At 34.7% G+C, this 14,053-nt stretch overlaps 1 long non-coding RNA gene across 2 annotated transcripts in view; it reads left to right on the top strand.

Moving 5' to 3' along the window:
• The first annotated feature begins 4,127 nt into the window (after positions 1–4,127).
• LOC118681303 (uncharacterized) overlaps positions 4,128–14,053 on the top strand; it is a 45,074-nt gene continuing 35,148 nt past the window's right edge. For both annotated transcript variants that reach the window (XR_004977007.2, XR_004977009.2), the window contains exon 1: positions 4,128–4,560. This is a non-coding gene — a long non-coding RNA (uncharacterized lncRNA). The remainder of the gene's footprint in view (positions 4,561–14,053) is intronic.

Below are 14,053 nucleotides of genomic sequence, written 5' to 3'. Positions count from 1 at the left end.
GCGTGATTAAGTTGCAGTTAGAAAGCATGACTAGACACCGCTTTAAGTGTGGACGAAAGTTTATTCAAAAAAAAAAAGTTCAAACGCTAACCTTAGCCTTCAACAAAAGGTATGTATAAGGATTGAGTAGTTAAATTAATTAAAATTTAAATTAGGAATATTTTCAAATAGCCTTTGCTAATTTATATTGAACAAATAAAATTTATATAAAATTATTCCGGGCTTTTAGTACATAAAATTGCAAGCAAATTAAACCATTAAAAAAATCAAAGCAATAAATGGACAACTCAGCATCTACCAATACACATAAAATAACTATTGACTTACTCTAGTCTTCTCGAGAATTTCAGAGGAGCTCAGCAAACGCAATAAAAGCAAACACAACCACAATAGCTGCTTCTCAAGTGCCTTTCTCTTCGCTGTTGTAGTGCGTGGCTTCCATTTTCCTTGGTTTGTCTATTAGCTTTTCTTTCCTCAACAAGTCGCTGAATAGTAAATCTTGTGATGAACTCAGCAGAGCTCAATTTACGAGTCAGTGATTTCTTCGATCATGAAGAAAGGCTAGGGCGTATAAGTAACAAAATATTTGGCATTATATGAGTCAAAAGATCAAGAAGATTCGAATTAAATTCCTAGGACCTTTAGAAGCTCAATATAATATCAATTCTTAAATCAGTTCATTTAAATAATTTATCACTAATGGCATGAAATATTAACCAGCTAGTGGTCAAGCTGAGCTAAAACGAAAATATAACAAATCTGCTTCCCACTCGTTAACGATAGCCTAAAAACTAATTCAACATCACATCAATTCAGTCACATGTTGCAAAATATTATCTCATTGTAATGTAGTGACATGATGGTTTGGCATACACATGACAACTTCAGAAGCCTTTCTGAAGTAACAAGTCTCCTTTCATAACATTCAATAAGACTTTTCGCCAAAGCGCAGTGATTTCAATGTGTTCACGCTGGCGGACAATTTGAGGCAAAGTGAAAAATTATTTTGTCATTTATCGCACTTGATAGCACACACACACTCTACCACGCTTTCGTTTAAATTTTCTGCTGCTGCTTCTGTGAATATTCACTGGCAAAATTCCCGAGTGGTGCGAGTTAACGTTTATTGAATTGTGTCACTCAGTTATAAAGCTTTTAAAATTTATTGAAGATAAATCATCATCGCTTTCCAACTAACTGCTCTTAACATCTGTGAAAAATGATAAATTCAACTTCGTGAGTAAATAGAACAGGTGAAGCGTCTCAGTGAAAACGGTAGGAAAGGCATAGGTTTTGATACCTCAGAAAATAATCAGCAGAAAAACAAATATGCAAAAAATAATTTAATGTAGGAAAATCAAATAATTAATATGCTTTACTCATAAAAATCGTTTATCGGTATGTTGAAGCTTACACATTTATTTTTATAATACTGGCAGCCATCAAAATTTAGCGGATATATTTTATGTAGCGAAATGTTTAATATTAGCATCATTTTATTGGCATATTAAGAACAAAAGCCTTCCTGCGCTGATTATACCTCTGCCTCCCCAAAGGTTGGCGATACTTATGTAAATAATAATTTCAGATCGATATCTCAAAAACTGATGAACAGACTGACGGCCATGCCCAGACCGACTCAGCTCATCATGCTGATCATTCATACCTATATATATTTTATAGGATCTCTAATCTTTCAGTCTGGGTGTTACAAACTTCGTGACAAACTTAATATACCATGTTCAGGGCATAAAGAAAAATCCACTAAAAAATGTTAAGCAGTACAAATGTCTGTTGCTTCTCAAACAAAGATGGGGAATTCAGTCCATTCTGCCTTAGTCCTTCGTTGCCTTTAGCTTATGTTCCTATTTGCTGCAACTTCATTTCCCTTTGGGGACTTGTTGAGAAAAATGCAGCACTTTTCTACCTATGGACCACCAGTCAGCCCTGCACACCACTTCGTACCGTTAGAAGCAACAAAACGCCAACAGGTACCTGTCAGCTAAGAACCTTCAGCGTCAGATAGTTGCTAAAAAGCCTTAACCTTAAGTAACTGCAGAAAGCTCCTTTGAGAAATTCGAACGAAAGCGAAATGCTGCAGCACACAAAAACTACATAGGGCATTAAGTAAATACACAAGTATATGTGTATGATATATGCTATATATAAATTTATGTAATAGTTCGTTAAGTTTCGAGTTAGTCTTCTGATTCAAAGCAGCCCTCATATAAGAGAAAATGCGGTTAAACACTGACAAATAGAATTGGAAAGGAGCAGATGGAAAAATAAACGTAATAGGATCATTTAGATATTTTGACCTGATTTATTTGCTTTACTTGAGGCTTTGTGGGTCAATGAATCCAGAGCTCTTTAGTGTATGGTAAGTAAAAAATACGATACAGAAATAAAAGTTTATCGTGTTCATATCTTTAATCAAATTTTAATTTTCTTAGTAACAAATATACTCTGAAAACAATAAACTGGTTAACAGTAAAGAATGTTTTGTAATGAAACATGCCAAGCAACTAATTAAATCTGCTGAAAGCAAAGCCAATTAAACTAAAAGCAGTATTGTATTGACACAACTTTTTCTCTTTGCCAGTTTAGAACCCTTAGTACATGTATATGAACTTATGGCTTTGTAGTCATATAAGTATTCTCATGTGTCTACTAATCTCTGCATTTAAATTAGTTTTATTTGAAAGCAAACAGTCGCAACTGAAGTTCAATGCAAGACAAAAAGAAAAGAGGACCAAAGAGAACAATGAAAGTACAAAGTGTTTCCATTAGCTAATACATACTTATACGAGTATATACATATGTACATTACCTTTGATTAAATCAAAGTGAAATTCCCAGCATATTTGCATATGTGAATATAGTTTTATTGTGTTATAAGTATGTATGTTTGTATATCGACAACATTGACATTTCCGTAATATTAATTTATTTCACTTTTGTGACTTTTGCTACAAGTTTTTGCTAAACAATGGACTTGGCTTTGACGATTTAACTACATTTAACATGAGCAAATTATAATCCTTCTCTGATCACTCAATATACTTGAAACTTTTCAGAAGACTTTCTGGCTCTGCGGGAAGAAATTAGTTTGTTTGCTGTATACAAATGAAATTAAGATATTGCATCTCCAGCTATTTAGTTTGGCTGATGTTTTATTTACATATATGCTTTGTATCCTATGTTATCCTCGAAGTAAGGTGTTCAATTATGTACATATATAGTAGAATAACGGAACAGATACACTTTTTATGATCTTAGGATTGAGTTTTTCAGAATATTCATAAACATATAACACCAAATGTGATTTGTACTTGTTAGATCCTGATTGTGATAAAATTTTTAAGAAAATTAAAAAAAATATTATTACTGACTAGCCACATCCGTTTGCAAGTTCGTTGTTGTTGTTTTCAGCTATCCCAGTATGAATAAAAGTAACTCTCTCATCTCCATTGTATGCTGCCTGCTTTGCTAAGAACACGTGATTACCAGTTCTCTGTTTGTTTTTGCATATTTTACAAATTTGGCAAAAGCCCGTAACTGCTGTGTTCGATACACCACGTGTCTGAGCTAAAATTAATCAAAACGGGAAAATAAAATATGAAAACGTAAACATCAAACGTAGTACACTTCTTTTATAATAGGGAAAATGTGAAGGCATAAACTTCTTTCTCCTTTTATGTATTATTTTATTTAACACCCTCTAAACCCTTGTCCACCTAAAAGCATGCAATGAGTCCTCTGACTAAGCAGCAGAGTATACTCCCTGCAAGTAACTCTGTTAACTTTAACAGCTACGAATTTAACTGTAAAGCAAAGCGCAAACAGAGAACCCCGAAAAATGCAACGGCAAATGCAACGGCAGCAGCGTCGCTGGCAGCGAGAGGGACCACGTGAATACCAATGCTGTGCTCAAGGATGCAGTAATAGCAGCGCCGCCACCAACACAAATGCAAAAGCCAGCAAATATTAGCAGCGCTGCCTACACAGCCTCTGCATCCACGAATCTGCGCCTTCCACCTTTCGCCTCAGCTCACCACTCGGCAACTCGGCTGGCGATTGGCTCTTTTCCTCAGTCGCAGCGAAGATTCAGTTCAGTTTAGAGCGTGGGCTTGAATGAGACGGTTCGCTACTTGTCGGCAGCTCCGAGCAATCTAGAAGTAAAAGAAGATAGTAAAGCGGTAAGCCAAAAGACAGAGTAAAGTCGCACAAATATAAATTTGTGCTGCCAAGTGTTGCGCGGTTGAGAGACGTTCTGGTGGCCCGCGCCCAAGTGTGAATTGTGCTCAAACTTAAATTCCCGTTCTTTTAATATTAAATATAATTTTGAAAATCTGTGTGAATTGAGTTAGGTATGTGATAGTACAATAGTAAAGGTGAACTAAAGTGAGCTTAATCAGGACAATAAACACTTGCTAGCAGCGAATTGGCCGCAACTGTCGTACGCGCTGTCAGAAATGCGATAAAAAATAAATTATTTAAACGCCGAAGCCAGCGATTGCAAAATGCTGTTTAAGTGTAAATAAGCGATAAGTGGTAAAGGTAAATGATATAGCCAAAATAGCGAGTGAGGCAATTTTATGATTCTACTTCCAGATTATTATTTTTGGTCCTTTGTGAGATTGTATTTGCTTTTAACTTTTGCGCTTTTGCTTAGTATTTACTTACTCTTACTAAAAATTTAAAGAAAATATAAATTTTCGCTTTACTTGTGTGCGTTTCCTCGGCACGTGCGGGCGGAAATCTTTACTTGTTTATTCTTTCCTCTGCGGCTTATAACAACATAACAATCGAACTTGTGACCGTGAAAGTGGGAACAATGTGCAATGTAGCTTTTGAGTGTTTTCTTTTTTACTTCTGATTCACCGCCTCCGTAAGTGCTGATGCCACCGGAACATTCGCTACGTTGTGTTGCATTCCTTGTTTTGCTTTCATTTCCATTTCTGTGCTAAGCCACAATCTGAATGGCTTTTGATGAAATGCTCTCATCTCCTCACTATTGATGGACTTGTCTTTATTGTGTCAGAATTTTTCTTTAAAACACACTTAAAATTTCAAAAATTTAATTTCTTGTATTTATTGTGCAGTGTAAGTCTCCCTCCTAACTGTGTCAAGAAGTTACTCATACGCCCAGGTGTTGTTTAATGACAGCTTGCTTACTAGGTAAAATGGAATTACGATGTTGGTGGAAATCTTACGTGTAGCGGGTGAAAATAGTTTTAAATGATTTGAGATTGTTTCAAAATTTCGTGGAAAATTATTACAAAGTCTCAATCTAAGCAATTTTTCGATTTATTATAAAAAGAGTTGTAATTTACGTCAAACATTGTAAGTGGAAGATAATTAAACAAATGAAATATGGTATATATATATAATTAAGTTTAGATAAAGGTAACGAACGAAAGTTTAATAAAGAATAAGTCAAAAATTCTGTAGGTCCTTTTTAAATTGCCATCAAAATTAACCAGCAACTTGAGCTGGTTTTTGAATACCAATTTTAAATTATTATTTTCTACTTTTCGTTGAACATTTAGAGAATGCATTTATGCTATTGAATTTCAAGTCGACAATATTAAATTTATTCAAAAAATGAATGGTCCAATGATAAATGTGAATGTGCATATATTCTAAGCTTTCTATTTTACAGTTTATGGAACTCATTACCCGTTAACTGACCAATTAATTATTCAAATTGCGTAAATATTTGATGCAATCAAATCACAGCAATGTATTCGACCCAAGACAATTTATTATTAATATTGTTTGGTCATATTTGTATTCTAATGGTCATTTGTTTTTGTTTTCTTCCACTTAACCGACCAAAAACTGCCAAATGCTTAACAAGTGAAAGGCCACAAAACGTTTTGTGAATTCTAATTCGATAGTTATATATTTTATGTGCGCGAAGTAACATACACACATTTTCATGAATGTACTGAGAAGAAAATCTAATTAAGGGGATTCGTGCCTCCATTTGCTTTCCCGTTTTGCTTTTGTTAATGGAATGGAAAGCAACATAATAAAAGCAAAAGCAATTTCTTGCCTCATATGGTATTAACAGTTATTTGCAGATCGATTGCGCTCACAGCCCCGTGAGAAGCTTCTCAACTGCCTTTTGTCAGGATGTGATATAATCATAATTGAAACAATGCAAATGGCAGTTATCGCAACAATCCTTAAACTGTTCACCTTTTGGTTTGTGTGTGAGTGTGTGTAGATATATGAAAGTATGAGTTTGAGTATGGCAAATATTTGCGCAAAAATACTTCGTTTCTTTTCATATTTACTTAATGTGGCATGTCCCATTGAGCCTGTAATATATTGATAATTGCAAACGCAATCCAACCATGAAGTTTAGCAAGGAAAAATACATTTTGATAGAGACGAAATATAATGTGGCACATTTAAGGCAGCTGTTAATATTACATAAACGTTTAATATTACGGTCCTTTAAAGTTTTAAAATTATGGTAATATCAGAGAGCGCGAGTTTATTTAAATCCTTTAAGCGGTTCTTAGTTAAGAAAAAACAGCACAAGCAATTACAAAAAGCAGCACATGCAACAACAATGTAAATGGCATTCCACTCGTGGAGTTATTACGACAATGCTTACAACGTCTAACTGAGTTCACCGCTGCCATATACACACGCCCTCATTTGAAGGTCACTGTAAAGTTTTTAAATTATTTCCTGGCTCTAAGCCTCGCACAGCCTAGAATTACTTTGCCTTCTAGACGCTCATAAATTTTTCTTGGCTGGGAAGGCGGAGAAACATTTCGAAAAGTGCAAAAGTGCGAAGTAGCAATAATTACTGGTGCACGAGGTGAGAAGTTTGCTTTGAATCTGGAGACGTTTGACGTAAGGATTCATAATTAGAACAGCACCAGGTGTGCTAAGAGAGCGAAGTGGGAGATTATTAAATGTCACAGTTCAAGAGCCAAAAATCATTTTCCTTTTTCCGTCTTATGCTTTTTAGCAATGACGAAAGTTTGGCATAAATGTTAAAAAATTATTTTTAGATATTCAGTTTTTTTGTATATATTAGTTTATGTTTCATGTACAATAGGTATCAATTTGTGATTCAAAACAATAAAATCGACATTAAATTATAGCTTTTACAGATTTCTTAAATTTAGTTAGTTCGTTTAATTTCCACATAGTTTGAAAAAAAATTGATTTCAAAAAATTATATAAACATGTTGCAACGCAGAAATAAAACAAACTCCCAAAGTTAAAATAAATTAAAGCTAACAAACTTTTTTCTAAAAATTAAAATATTTTATTCCTGGTTTAAATAATTACAAATAAATATTTCGTTAATTTTTTAAAATATCCTGTTCTCCTTAGAAATCTCTATGTATTATATTTTGAATATTTTTATTATAATTCTGCACTTTGGCGGTCCAAGAAGACATTTTTAAAATAAAAGATTTGTGCACGAAAACTCACATGTTTAGCATTATCAGAATCCACAAGACACCCAGCTTACCCTCAAACCAACTGTATTTTAGTATTTCGTGATTTTTTAGAATAGGTTAAAATGTTTTCCATTGTCTGCTAAAGTATTAGTTTAGGATAACACCCTGTTAATATCATATGAAAATTGTCTTCCCTTACATTAGTTGTTATCAAATTAAAATTTTGTTACGGAATGTTTTACTGTTTTTCGCACTTCCGCACACCGAAAATATACGAAATTTCAAAAAAAGTAAAAACACATAGATATGAATAAAAAACATGTAAAAGTGACACTTTAGGAATGTCAAAAGGGAATTATGTCATTAAAATGTTCGCCGTTTGACTTAGGCACTTCGCAAATGCCACCATTTCCACAAAACAAACAGAACGTAGAGTTTTGTGCTTCACCGACGAATGGATTATTAAAGCTCGACAATGAAAATGGGATTTCAGGTACACACATTTACAATTCCACCCAACGATTTTGATTTCAAATGCAAATTGAAGACACTTCCCTTCGATTCGAGCGAGGAAAGCAACATAACAACAACAATAATTTTCATGTTTACATGAAACGAACTTGCATATCCCACAAACGTCAATCGAGTCCCAAAGACGAGCGCGATTTTTATTTCCGTTTAAGAAACAGAGGCCTAAGCAAACAAATGAAGCATTCACCAGTCGTCACAATAAGTTTGCGGTTGGAGCAAAGCTGCAACGAAACAAAAAGAAAAACAACAATCACGAATGACAACATTACTTACTTTTCGCCGCAGTAGAACAAATTTGTCATTGCAAATGAAAGAGGAGTGAAAACAACGAACTACAAGCGACACAGCTTCTGCATTGAGGCCACCAGCGGTTTGTGAGCAGTGATATACAACAGCGACAAAAACACGCACAGCGATTGCAATTAGAACAGCGGAAAAAATAAATCAACAACATGAACATGAAAACACCGTTAGCACTGACTTCATAAAAAAACCCACTTTTCTCATACACACACACAGAAATGCATTGACAGCATCGCCAGCATTGACATACATACGAGTACATTCACATACGGACCTTTTTTGGCACACTCAAAACTGTGTGTCCCAAATGTCGCGATACACTCGCATTTGTTCGCCTGAATTCGTTTTTGATGTATGATTATATGCGTAGAGTTTTTTGTTGTGTGGCATTGCGGCAGTCGCAAACAAGCCAATACAAAAATAAAAGCAAAATTTTGAAACAACAAATAAAAAAAGAAAGCAAGTAAGGAAAGAATAATTTCGGGTTTCACCAAACATTTTATACTCTTGTAATTCGCAAATTAAACAACCTTTTAGATTGACCAACATATAACGCATAAAGTCAATCGCATGTCGAGCTTGCCATCATCAAAAAAATATTCTCTTGGAATTTCAATACTACACCTCACAGATTGACTGACATGTTCGTTTAAAAATTTACCGTATGCACGGGGTCCACATATTTGCTGTCTGGATCTCCTGAAATATTATAGTCCGCTTTCCGAAATGTTTGAGCGTAAGATGAAATAGGCGTAAGCGTGATTGTCACCCCATTTAAAAACATTTAATTTATAAAAAGAGTTTGTCAAATATAACTGCATCAAGTGTACATATAGTAGTCGTATCTGGGATGTAAAAGATCAAAATAGGTAGAAAACATTGTATAGTCAGCAGTTTCTTCCCTAAATCAGCCTTTACCTAAGCAGTTGAACTGCCTCAAAATTTTTAATAAAATATTAATTCTGGAACAACCTTTTTCTAGCAGAGTTATGCAAAATTTTAGTATCCTTTGTATATTCCTCAAATGCTACTTATTTTTATGGCATTTGAGCAGTTTTGTTATTGTTATTACGGGCTAGTTTTGCAAACCAAGTGTACGAAGTTCATCCGTCAGCAACAAGCTGTACAGCATCTGCTCTTACAACCACAACAAAGTCATCGCAAGGCAATAGCTACTTAGTCATCAAAATGAGCTTCACAGGTCGGGCTGTCAGTCACAGGGTGCGGCTATCAACATGGTAAATCTGTTAGCATTACGCATTCGATTGGAAAAAGGTCATTGCACAAAATTGCGCAAATAGAAATTTGAAAGGATATTCAGCAACAACACGATATCGATGGCCACTAAAGGGAAAAAGTCAAACTGGCCCAAAAAAACCTGCAACATAAGCAGACCCAACCAACAGACACACATACAATACTTACTGAGGTTACTTCTTTCAAGCATAAATAATAATATAAATTTAAGCTAATTTCATTCTAACAGAAAAAGTGTGGCGCAAAAAATTTTTGTTTGCCTAAGATTATCCAGCAATGAGGTGCGAAAAGAAAATTGCAGTGCAGGAAAGAGGAAACATTGAAATGGGGAAAAAAGAAATCATTATTCATTCTCGGTTAACTGTTGCTGCTTATGTGGCATTGTTTTAACCGTCGAATCTGCTGTTATTGTACTTTTCACTTTTTCTCATTTTCTTGCTAATGTTTTTGCGGCACGCTGAACTGTTGACAGCTCACAACTTGCCAGCGTTTGTAGAATGTAGTCGCTTGTGTGGCGTCTGCTTTCTCCGGGTTATTCTTTACACTTCTGTCGAGTCTTTTGTTGTTATTTTTGCTGACTTTTGTAGCACTAACTATCCTAGTGTCTCAACTCACGTTGCTGCAACAATTGGTGCACTTCGCTGTTATTTATATTGCATTTTGAAATAACTTAACATTTTCGGTAAATTATTTCCTTTTTATACCCTGAACAGGGTATATTAAGTTTACCACAAAGTTTGTAACGCCCAGAAGAAAACGCCGGAAACCCTATAAAATATGTCTATAAATGATCAGCATGATGAGCTAAGTAGATTTAGCCATGTCCGTCTGTCGGTCTGCCTGTCTGTCTGTATATATATGTTACAATATCGATCTGAAATTTTTCACCTGTCTTTATCTCACCAAGAAGCTGTTCATTGGTCTGAACGGCCGATATCGGCAAATATATTAGAACATTTTGAAACGAACTACGCTGCCACATGCTTCATGCCTAAAATTTGCGAAAAGATTGAATGGCATGAGCCAACCGATATGCCGACGTTGTCAGCAATTTCTCCAATAGTGATTTGACGATTCTCCACAACAAATTTTCTTCACTTTCTCAATATTTTTATCTTAACAAACACAATAAATATGCTATGTCATATAGTTGAAACTGTGAACGTACCATATGTTAGAGACAAGTTTATCAACATAAAAAAATAAATATAAAAAAATCGATAATAAAATATACGTAGCCTGCGAAATTTCAAAATTCAGCTTATTTTTTGAACAGACCTCGTATATCCTGCTTCGCTCACATCGCAAACACCTATTTCTCGCATTCAAGAAATGGAAAATGTATTCGTTTCAAAAGCGAAAGAAGAAAAGGTTCATTTCATCGCGCCAACTTCCCACGGCAAATAAATGTTTTATCAATAGTAAAACAAACAATTTTCTTCAGCCGGAAGCAATTTATCATATTTGGTTTAGCACTTGAGTATGCGGTTGAAACAAATATTGTAGAAGTCTTGGGCAAGTGAGTGGAGTGGACGACTAATAATTTTTTGTTCTAAGTTGTACAATAAATAACACGAGCCATCAAAGTAGACCCAATATTTCCTTTACTGCCTGTCAAGAAAATGTGCAGACGCAGCGTTATGAAAAAGTGGTCCTTCTGTCCTTCTGTTAGGAGCGTGATAAGAAATTATGCCACTTCAATGGCTACCCGTAATCTAAAAATGGTGGGGTTAATAGATATTAATGTATTTAGTTTTATTAAATTTTGGCTTACTTAGATATTAGCACTGAGAAGATGTTGTTAGTTAGAAAATCCTTAAATCCTCAAAAAATATTTTTCTCTCTGATTATAAAATTATTTAAGTGTATTTCCAAGAGTTAATAATTTCTTTTGTTGGTTAATTATATTATTTACAATCTATTGAACTGTTTTCTTTACAGATATTAGGCACGTCAGCGTATATTGAAGTAATAAACTAACGCAAGACAAATCATAGGGATCAGAGAAATCATGTTTTCACATAAGAATAGTAACCGAAATTCTCATAACACTTGTGAATAAAGTACGGCAAATCGTTCTCCCACATACAGTTTCTACCAACACACAGTAACACTTACACGCACAGCGAACAAATAAAAGAACAACAACGCAAAACAAAAAATGTGTTATTAATATCAGAAAGTAAATGAGTTGTCTGCGTTAAAAACCGGTTGGGGCGCCTAAAAGCCGGCAACACTAAAAAGTTTATTGGCATAAAAAAAAAAATTAGCAGAAAAATCACAAACACCGTTAAGCGAGGTAAATGCCAAGGAACAGAGGGTTTAAAATGCGGAAACGAAATGGTAAACAATCAATTTAAAAAGCAACAACAAGCCATTTTACAGCAACTTAACTATAAGCGAGCAATTGCAACATCAATAACACAATCAACAACAACCAGAACTGAACTTATGCAGAAATTCAAGCTAAAAGCATTCATTCTACTATAAGTATTTGTAAGTGTCAGTACAGAAGCCAAACATTTTGTTTTCAACAGTCAAGCTCACAAACTTTTAAACGCTTCAATAATATTCGCGCCAATAAAACAGTTTACAAATAACAAGCTAAATAAAGCAACTTACGAAAAGTGTGTTACTGTGCGCTGAGTCGAGTATTAAACTTAAATTAAGTGAGAATTCTGAATTTTTAGATAACAACAAAGTGGCATTTTCACATCTTTTTTACTGACTTTTTACATCATAAATACCTTCGAATACTTGAATTTGGTTCAATGCACCACAACAAATTTTGCGTAAAATAAAGAGTGAATACAAATAACAGCCATTTGTTTTTCCACTGAACTGAATGTCCAATAGCTATAAAAAAGTTGAATGAAAACAAAATATATCTCTCTATCAAGAAAGGAGAAGGGTTATTTGTCCATTTCATCCCTTCTTTTTTTAACGCCTCCAGGTAATGGCTGTGATGTTACAGAATACCCGAAGGCTTAGTGTCGAGCACCAAAAGTCCTAAGCTAATCAGTGGTATAGCCGAAGCAAGCTTTTGCCCCAAAAACAAATTTCATTACCAACCGGTCCGGTTTTTGTGCTTGTATACTTTGAGTATACTCTCGCATAAGGCCTTAAATCCTCTCATACCTTCACCTCTGAGTTATTGAGAATGAGGATTCGGCAGTTTCAGTATAAAATTCCTTATATTCCGCGGTCTTGCTGTGTATCGTCTTTAAATGTGGTGCTTGCAGGCAATTACCGGAAAAGTAGAATTAAAAGCTCAATAAATACTTATATATGTAGACATACCTGAGTAAGTGGTTCCTAGAGTGGTGACAGATTCAGCAATAACCAGGCTTTTGTGGCATTTGCGAATTGAAACTAAGTCAAGTAGGTAATGCGAAGCTTAGTTATTTTTAGCAACGCGAACTTTCCCAAGTTTGTGCAAATAATGATTTAGAAGGTGTGAATAGCAGAGATTCGGTGTGTGAATGTGGTTTGGCGCCATCAATTCCGGGAGAGAAACTCACCCAATGGCATTGCTGAATTTCGCATAATAAAGAGGAAAGCTGGGTAAAGCAAAGGAAGCAATTAAATCGGAGTTTGTCATTGGCGAACGAAAGCTGCCAATTTCGATTTTCGATTTCAAATAAAATGATGCCGGAAACAGACTAGCGTGAACAACACAACACACACAGCACACTTTTAGAGGTAAACACATTAGTTGCTAGCGAAGTGTGAATTAAATTTTAAGAGATATTTTCTTTCCCGCGACGAGAAACGGGTAACATAGGTATTGTCTAATTTATACTACAATATATAAAAATTTAATTTTAGTTTGAGACACGCCAATGTGTTTGTATATTATTTTTAGTTCTTGGGAATATAGTGAACCCATTTCTAGTTTGCTTGCGGAACACTATACATTTTCTATACATCTTCTTAAATAGATTTAATAAATGTTCAATAAACCCAACCAATCACTTTGGCATCGCCCATAAAATATGTGTGTATGCATGTGTTTTATCGGCAGTAAGCATCCCACGCGACCATAAATATTTTTGCTGGCATCGCAATTGTATCAATAATTCCTACGTTTTAGTACCAACAAGATAAAGACCCTTTTTCGCACACCCTCTCACAGTGGGAGAAAAAAAATCCAAAATGCTTAGATGTTATGATACTTAACTACACTTTGTCCATAATGCTTTTACACTCTTTCAATATTCATACATTTTCTATATATATATATATTTATGGGTATTCAAAGTCAAAGCTAATAATGACTCGTCAATTCCGAATACATGCTCAGCCATTTCAGTTTAAGAATCTTCAAACTCCTAATTGTATATAAACTTTAAAAAGAAAACATTCCAACTGAATTGAACGAGGGCCACCTCTGTTTTTATACTTATTTATTGTCACAAACATACACACCGAATTGTCGTGACAAATTGATTTCTGCTGTCGAGAACAGATGCTGAGTTACCTCCATCTCATTCATCGGCGTTCCGTGAACAATTAAAAGGCAAATT

This window comes from Bactrocera oleae, chromosome 5 (assembly GCF_042242935.1).
Source record: "Bactrocera oleae isolate idBacOlea1 chromosome 5, idBacOlea1, whole genome shotgun sequence".
In the NCBI taxonomy this organism is placed as follows: domain Eukaryota; kingdom Metazoa; phylum Arthropoda; class Insecta; order Diptera; family Tephritidae; genus Bactrocera; species Bactrocera oleae.
Note: the sequence above shows the minus strand (reverse complement) of the source record. Positions and strands in the feature narration are given on the sequence as shown.